Below are 9,955 nucleotides of genomic sequence, written 5' to 3' on the forward strand. Positions count from 1 at the left end.
TGGCCAACTCCGATTATCTCGACTGCTTCATGAAAGGAGTATTAAGAACGACCAATGAACCAAGCGCACACAATTTTATGAAAATAATAATTTTCATTTTAACGATGTTATTCACTTATGTTATGAACCGAACGCGATAATTTTCAAGTTAACAGTGTTATTCACTTATTTAGGGTTCAATAAATGTGTGATTATGCAAACTCTACAGCATGTTTGTAACCAACCTACGCCTATGAAGTCTGAGTTTCAAAGGTCAACATGAATGTGATTGTATGAATTTTATCTGCCGCGGTCAACTTGTTGTTCATAAATGTCATCATCATCATTTTCAATACTAACTGACCGATTTTATTTTGATTTTCATTATGCACTCTCATGCACCATCGCTAGAAAAAAGTACGAATAACAATAGTTTAATCAATTTAACTAAATTCAAATCTTACAAAGTGATACAAAACAACAACAAAGTTAAAATAATCCGGACACCCAGTCATACAGAAATTGTTGGAAATGAAAGGGTATATAAATTTATTTTATTAGAGAGCCAAAAAACTACAATGTTTTATGAATAATAATAATAATAAATAAATATATTTGTAAACTGTTGCAATCTGAATGGATTTTTAACCAAACATTCTAAATACCATCCTTTAGACAAAAAATCAGAAAAGTCACCTCAAATTTAATCAAAATAAATAAGATGTGATGGAACACATGAAATTTACTCGTGATAATAATTACTATTTAAAAAAAATCTGAGCAGCCAACCGCATCAGTTCCGTGTGAAACCAGCCTACCACCCAGCACTTGCGAATACAGAATTATACGCAAATAAAAAAAACATGACATTGTCAGAAATTTAAAAAAAATTTAAATTCTCAACAAAACAATTAATTTTAGAATTATTTAAAAAAAACAGATCATTACAACATGACAAAAATAAAAATATCAGAATGGCAAACAGTGGAAACACTTGTCGTAAATTTGAGATGTAGAGTTGCGAATATGTCTGCATGATAATAGCATCCTCCTGTGTTTGCACGTTGCATGGGAAATTACTGTACTAATGTACAGTTTGTTGAAGATAAATTTTATCAAATTTTTGCTTACAATGTTTTTTCAATCAGGCCCATCAATTCTGATTAATGTTTTGCGGTACTTCCTTCTTCAAAATTTGTGATCACAAAAGTTTGATATATTAACTTTTTCAGAAATATTAAGAGAATTCCAGAATTCCCATTCCTATTCTCATCCTTAATCCCTCTTAATGTTATATTGCATGCTATGCAACATTATCATCAAATAAACTTTCACCACATTTTCTGCACATTTTCATCAAATTTTTATGGTTAAGCAAAGTTATTTGACAAACGAGCACCAACAAACTTCAGCCACAGTGTCGTGAAAATATTTGTTCTGACATTCGTTTAATTTAAACTCCAAATGGGACAAACGGTTGTTGAAAAATTGCCTATGATGAGATTTAAAGTCGGAATTAGATTTTCTATGACAGAAAGAAGGACGCCGTAACTAACAACAATTTAATACTGCTTGCAAAATAACACGCGTTTATATACATAACCTTTGCGTAGAACATACCATGCAATTCTTTAAAAAGTAGCATTATGTCGACAACTGGCCGCAGTTTCAGATTTACAAATGTTTACAAATATCAAACAACGCATCTCTTCGTTTCTTTTTTAAACATTGTTCATTTTCTTATGTTCCATCTAGATTAATAAATTTCTGGCAGTTTTTAGTTGTTTATGTAATTATAGTCAAATTTTTATAAAGTACGGAGCTTCAAAAAACAATTAGTGTTCCTGAATTTTTTATAATAAATGACAACAGGGACGATTTAAACAACTTTGACGGGGTGTCAAATTTAAAAAATGTCTAAATTTAAAAATTTAATGAGAGGAAGCTAACTTGTAACAGTGTAGCTAAAATTAAGTTAGTGATTTTTTAGGTTCATCACGTCAATTTTTGGTCGATTTTTGACTAAAAACTGAATTTTATTGGAAATAACGCTCCCAACGGGGAACATGGTCTGTCCAGTCCATACTCCCTTTAGATTCGCCGCTGCATTAAGCTAGTGAAGATCTGCCAGCCTAATTCATTATATCAGCGTCACATTCCGAAAAAATTCAAGCTATAGTGTGTTTGGTAATACATAATGATAACTAACTACATAGATTTAGTAAAAAAACTACCAGTTTAATTCACTATATCAGAGCTACATTCCCAAAAATTATCGATTTATAGTGCGTAGTTCATAATGCTAACTATTCGTGTCTAAAAACTAAAAAACAAACATTCCTGACTGAAAACTAAGTTTTCTAACTTTTAAATAACGCTACTATAAAAGGATTGGCTTCCCACACATCCCTAGATCTGCCACTGAATGAACATAATATTATTTCAAGCTTATTTAAATTTAATGAGTACCTGTTAGATAACCGCACGTGCATGTTGAAAATTAAAACATACAATTATTTGTAACATTAGTAAATTTGGCCACATTAGCAAAATCTTTGCAGAGGATGGACATTAACAGTCAGATGAATCACAGCAGTACTTGTTTTTGATGCTTTATTTCTTTATAGAATCATATTTTAATGTTTCATGGTTTATATTTGAAACTGGGATAATTGAGAATGTGTCCGAAAAACTTACAAGCCTTTATCAAATGAACTGCTGTATTTGTAATTTAATTTGAGTCTTAATGAAAAAATTTTGAAAATTATAAATATTATTAATTGGTTGGAATGATATGAGCGAGGAAATTTGTACAAGACGATTTTAGTAAATATTTCATAACATTATGTTTAAGGAAAAAACATTAAGTTTTTCACACAACTATAAAATTTCACGTTTCATCCTATTCAAATTTTAATTTTTTCAATCAATCTATCATATAGTAAACCTGTTTCAATTGATTTCCTTACAAACGTGTTTCTTAAATGTTAATCGTATTTTAACTAACATAATTATTTTGTCATTTTGTCAAAATTTCAATTTGCAATGTGTTATTGTTATTTTAGATAGCGTCCAAACTAATTTTGAAAATCTTAGCAAAATCATAAAACTTTCGGACAATGAATGAATCAGTCACGTACACGTATCCACGGCCTAATAAGATAAACATTTATAACTACACTGACATCCTCAATAAATTGATGCGAGAAGGTCACCCATTAAAGTTGCACCGACTCACCTAGGTCAATCAATTTATTATGAACGCCTATTTTATTGTTATTTTTCCGTATATGTCAGATTGTGACGTCAGTTAAGTTGCACACGATGCAAGAAAAAATTATTCAAATGAAAGAAATTGTCACAAATTTGGGCCCATACGTCAGGTGCCAAACGTGACTTATCTCCAGACAAACAAAATGGAATCATTTGTTTTTTATTGTTATAAAAGTTTTAAAATTGTTAACCTTTGTTGGTCAATTTTTTTATAATTTTTTTATATTTTCATCATCAGTTTAAAAAACCAGAATTTCTCATTAACTTTTCATCATCATAAACTTCACGAATAAGACATGCACCAACGAATTTATTATTATCATCATCGCTCTTCTTAATGATGACATCATCAACAAATTACTTTTCTTATTCGTAATGATGTTTCCGGTGGTGCATGCAGTAAAACGCGTACTCACCGCATGCATGGCCTGTCCGCTGACTTACGCTTGTAACTTAATTAAAACACTCATATACATTTTTAACTCAATTTAATTAATTTAAAGTTGTATTTATAACAGGTAAACTTTTGTTAGTTCATTCTTTGAGGTCTCCAATGATTAAAATATATAAAGTGACCTTGTTATATATCTGGCATCAGACGCAGAAACATACCCAGGACTTTCGACATGCGAACAATTTATTTATTTCACAAGCTTTCAACAGAAAGACATTTTTCTGTTACCACTGCAACATCGTTTTTGATTACTTTATCAAGATTGAAACCTTTCATCACTAACTTCTTCTGCAAATGACATTGATTCATTGCAGCGTTGTAATCATACAGAAGACTTCAGTCTTTCGTGAATAACTTTTATATTTTTGACTGAATTTCTATTAATATTGTACGTTTTCAATTTAGAAAAAAATTACAATTGTAATCCATCTAAGAACTGATTCCAGAACATCAAGAAGCAGAGAACAGTGTGAAGCCAGTGTTTTTTTCATTTTTCCATTTCCATTTTTTCACGACATTTTTCCATCCAGTTGCCCCTTTAATAGATTAGCAGAAGGGAGTTATTGCCATATAAACATTCACACTCCAGAGCCCACTGTTGCACAGATGAAAAAAACTTAAAAACAACATGCGAATAAAAGAAACTCGTAAAATAAATACACAAAAGAAATGAGCTAATGAATGTTGGAATGCAAATGAACACACAAATTTCTAACGTTTGTGCTAGCAAGTGGAAAATACATGTTGACAACAATAATAACCATAACTGCAGCTTAAGAAGTTATTCACAGTTAACAGATACACAGCATAAAATCACCATAAACTTTGCAGTGACCGCCGCCAACAACTAACCAACGAAGCAGAAAGAGGCAGATCGTGTGCAGTCCTCCCTCACTCGCTCCACTCCAAATGTTGATGAGCGCATACAATTTTGCAGAACATGAAGCACTGGCGTCATAAATTTGTAACTGCCTACTCCATTCAGATTGTGCATCTCTTCGACAGATGTTCACGTCGATCGGCTCCTTCCGTGCAGTGCATGGCGCCTCCTGACATAAGAACTTTTCAATGGTAGATTCGTGAAGAATTAAATTTTAACAGATTCAATAAAGTCTGTAATTGTACTAAAACAAACAAGACGTTTTGTAGGCTCTCTTCCTTCTGTTGAACAATCATCTTGAATAATTAACACAAAATTAATAGCAGTAAACAAAATTGAAAAAAAGACGGAAGTTTAAATTTTGAATCATAATAAAAATATAAAATTTCCATTAAAAACGGTGATGTCACCGCTAATTAATATATCCTAAACATTTATATTTGTTATAATAATATCTGATGATATTATTATAACGGTTATATAAAAGTTTTGGTGTGAAGGGAACAGTACTTTCATAATTCAGATCATACTTTTCAAATTTACCTGAGCAGATTTTTTTATAAGAAAATCTGGTCTAAAATTAAGAATACAAAGTTTGGTGTCCCTCAAGAGTCGGTGTTCGGACCACTGCTGTTTCTGTTATACACACATGAGCTCCTGCATGTCATCAAGTCAAGTCTTTCGGATTCACATGTCATGCCTTTGCTGATGATATACAGATAATTGTTAGCTGCTCGAGATCATAATTTAAATCTGTTGACATTCAGAAGACTGTTAAAGGCTTATTTGTTTTCAACCTAACATTGTTTTGATTTTGCATTTTGAGAGCGCTTTTGATAAATTTTGAATTTTGATTGGCGCACTTTGAGTGGTGAATAATAATAATGAAAAGTCTGGAAAAGAAACTGACGAATATCAAATGTGAATGCATGAGATCAATAAATTTTTAAAAAAGAATTTCACATTCCCATAAATTTCAGAATAAATTCTGTTTGAATTAATAATTAATTGATATTGAATTATGTTTTTGAAAATAAATTTAGTCATTTGAAGATAAAATTATGGCAAACATTTTGCGATAGAAATACAAAGGAATCGTTAAATTAATAAAACCTATGAATTTTTTTATTCAAAAGCATTTTGCTACAAGCAAATAGAAATAAAAATTGACTTCAACAACGTTGTTCAATTCATACATTTTCAATAAAAAGATATTTGAACAATTGACTTAAGAATTTTTTTTGAAAAATTATTATCAAATGTTTTGTCGCTTTAAAATGTTAGTAGTCTTTTTTGTTAATTTTTTACTTTTGAAGAAATACCACAAAAATATCAAATGAAATTTGTTGAAAGCGTTGGCTAGTAATAAAAAAGCCAAGTTGAAACGGTTTTACTGAGCTACTGAAGTTCACTTCATGTATTTATTTAATAACATATTAATTACTTTAAAAAATGTAGCTGTAATAAAATGATCGGTTTTAATTTTTTAAATAATTGAATGACAACAAATGATTTGAAAAACATTCATTGGCGATGTAAACAGCGCCTACTGCCAGCAGCCCACAGCAGAAGAGCATCAAACGTCACTGAACCTCGTACACAGTGGCGAGCCATGCATCTAATTACTCGCAGGTCGCATGCGGAACATCCAATGCACGGACCATATTCTTTCTCCTTCTGCCTTTCATTAATGGAAAGCCATCATCGTCATAATTACTTCAATATTCACTTAATATTATTTCGCTATTATGACAAAAAGTGCATCGAGAGGATCATTAACGTTCAGTTTGTTACATGGAAATGTAAAGTGTGTTGCGCGTGTGTGTACGTGCATGTGTGCGCACACTTGCTTGGGAGGCCATCAGGGACGTGGAGTGGGTGTTATAAAGGGACCTGCCTTCAATGGGACATCAAACATTTCCTACCTATCGATCCGATCACGATCATGCACTTTTATAACATCTTCTCAACATTTAACGACCCATAAAGAGTTGATGCGAGAGGCTGCTTTCATTTTTGCCGCTCCTTCGCATACGTTTCATGTGCGTGCGTGCGTGCGTGCGTGCGTGGTGGTGGAGAAATGGAAATCCTTTTTACAGCTCATATATCAAACATGTAACGGGAAATTTTTTTGACGGGTATGGATTGTTGTTTCAACGTTGTTTGGTTCACTCATGTATCTTAATTATTGTATATTTATTAATGAGTCCACCTATGTTTGTATGTTTGCTGATTTTAAAAATTTTCAATTTTAAATAGTAACAACTTTTTCACACGAATAGTTACTATCTGAAAAAATTGATTGCCTTATTTATTCCTGCTTCTAATTAATTGATGCTTCGTTGATTAACTGGTTTTTACATTTAAAATGTTTAATTTCATTAAAATTTTTAAATGTACACAGTTGTCAGGTACTTTGCTGATTATTTAACAAATTGCCAATTGTCTCTACCCACCTAACTACCCACGCAAATGTCATCATCATTTTCAACGCACCAAAATATTTCCAACACCATTTTTTTTATTTTTTTTTTCATTATTTCATTTTCTTTAATTATTATCTTTCTTTTATTCATGACTGCTTCAACAGGGGTCAAACTAAGTTTCAAATATAAAGTTCCGATGTGATAAATGTGAAATTTTCTACCTGCTGTCACTGGCCTTTGGTGGGTTTCTAACAATTCAGTGGACACAATAGCACGTATTATGAAGGTGCCTCGAAGCACTGTTGATGCTTCGTTATAAATATTTGATCTTTTCATATACAATTTTTAAAACTGTATTTAAATACTTTATTCAGTGCATACATTTCGTTAGTGTGAAAAAATTTAGATCATTTGTTTGGTTTATTTTGTGTTATATCACAAAACGCTTATATGTGTTTTTGTTAGGTGAACAAGTTTTTTTAGTAATATAGGTAGTTTCAGCATCGGCATATTAAGCCGAAACATTTGTTTGGTAAACCTAGCGTCATGTGCAAAGCGATATGTAAATTACAAATTATTGTTATATACTTAATATTATGATTATTATTCCGTTCTATTTTTGAGTTTGATGTAAACAATTGTTAAAGGAATACGTAACTAAATATTGCACAACTTTTATTCTATGAACATTTGTAAGAATTAAAGTAATTAAAAATCTGAAAAACATGGAATGTAAAAATGAATTGTGTAGAAAAATTTATATTTATATAAATTTTCACATAAAACAGTTTTGTTCCATAGTAGACTCACTCAATGGAACTCAACTGGAACGGAAGTTAGTTAACCAGATCACATCTGGACTTGGACAATGTATTTTAAACCGGAAAACCTTTTGTATTATTTTGGAGACATTGCAGTCAAACGCATTTTTTTAATCTCTATAATAATAATTCATAAATAAATTAAAAGAAAACAGCCCTCGTACCGCATCAGTCTCTGTGGTACCTATTATACAGGCTTATAGCGAAGGCTGATCAAACCAGGCTCTCCCAGGACTATCCGTTTTTTGACAAGTTTTCCCTGCTGCGGGAAAAGTCCTCCAATCTAAAAATATGTCTTAATTTTTTAACATTTTGAAACAGTTATGAAAACCAAAATTAACATAGAGAAGACCTATAAAAAAAATTTTCAAAGTACTTTCATTCGAGTGCAAAATATGCAAATGAACATTATTTTTAAGGGTTATTTCAAGTAAACATTGATTTATTGTCAACGTCATTTTATTATAAATGATAATTATCATTGTATGGCTTTGTTATTTGGGTGCACTTTTGAAAAACTAAGCCGCCACATTTTGTGCCAGGTTTTTTATTTTCAATTTCTGGTCGACAGCCTATTGAAAAACATCAACATTGAAAAGATGTATCAACGTTAGTAAACTCATCAGCTTAGTAATGAAAACATTTTTTACTTTCAATCCACAATTTTTTCAGCATTACAAAAATAAATTTAAATTCTGCCCTACTTTTTCTCATGAAGAAACCTTGCACCACATTTTGAAATAAGCTGTGATGTCTTCAACACCGGTAAGTCAGAAAAGATAAAAAAAACGAGCGTTTTTTGTGGCCGTCATGTTTCTGATCCGTTTAGGCAAATTTTTTATTACTTTTTAGTCCGATTAAGTCTTTGCTAATTGGATTACATTCCGTTTAAAAGATTTTGACCCAAAAAGCGGCTTGACCCATTAAACAATAGCCCGATTAACCAGCTTACACTCTCTACAATAAAAAAAAACTTTAAAAATGTATATAAAAAAAGATTTGTGGAAAACTTCTTGAAAAGTTTTTTATAGTATACGATTTTTTCACAAATAAGAAATTGAGTTGAAATTTTTTGGAGATATTATTTCAATTACATTTTCATTTTTTTTAAAGTTATACAAAAAGTATGATTACACGTAAATTAGTTTTTCACTAATGAAAAGATTTACCTGGTTTTAACAAGCGGATGAAGTCTAAAATAGAATTATGAGAAAGTAACAACAAATTTGTTGAGGAGCGAACTGGTTCAATTTTTAAAAAAATAAACATTTCAATACAGCAAAATAATGTTTCAAATGGTATAAATTATATAATAAATAAATATATATTTATATACAAACATTTTGCAAAAGTTATTTGTATTTTTGTTCACTGGGTTTTAAATATTTTCAAGCATATCCAAATTAACAAAGATCTTACAATAAATTGTGAATGTCTTGCAAGTGTTAAAAATAAAAAAAAATTCAAACTATTTCCAATTGCGTTCAGTTGAAAACTAATTATACAAAGTTTGACGCGAAAGAAAAAAAAATTAAAATATTGAAAGTCACCAGCTCTTACTGAACACATTTGACCATTGGAATGTATCAAGCTTCCACACTAATTCAAGCATGATGGATTCATTAACGTTACCTACGTAACTATCCTGCGATGATGTCAGTTTCCAATTTTTGGCACAGCTACTAATTAAAATATTTTAAATATATTTCGAGGTGTTTTTTATTTTGGACATTTTTTAAAACATTTTGGCTTGATTTGATTTTGTTGTTGTTGTTTTTGCCACTAGATTTCATTAATGCAACTGGTAAAATTCCTGAACATGTTTCAATATTTGGATTGAAGTTGCACTTGTTGTTTCTTCTGCACTCTTAGAATTTGTTAACAGTGTTATATCCACCTGCATGGTAGAATTACGCTAAATAATTAACTGTGGTTATTTTGTTATATTTATTATTTTTGCTATTTGTCATTGATTGGTAAACCATAGAATTTTTCCATAACTTAGAGGGTTGTAAAATTCTACTGTTGAGGCTCTATAAGATGTTGCAAATAGTGAATTCAGTGGTGAGGTTGGATTGAAGTTGCACTTGTTGTTTCTTCTGCACTCTTAGAATTTGTTAAC

Source organism: Helobdella robusta, assembly GCF_000326865.2.
Source record: "Helobdella robusta unplaced genomic scaffold HELROscaffold_4, whole genome shotgun sequence".
Taxonomy (NCBI): domain Eukaryota; kingdom Metazoa; phylum Annelida; class Clitellata; order Rhynchobdellida; family Glossiphoniidae; genus Helobdella; species Helobdella robusta.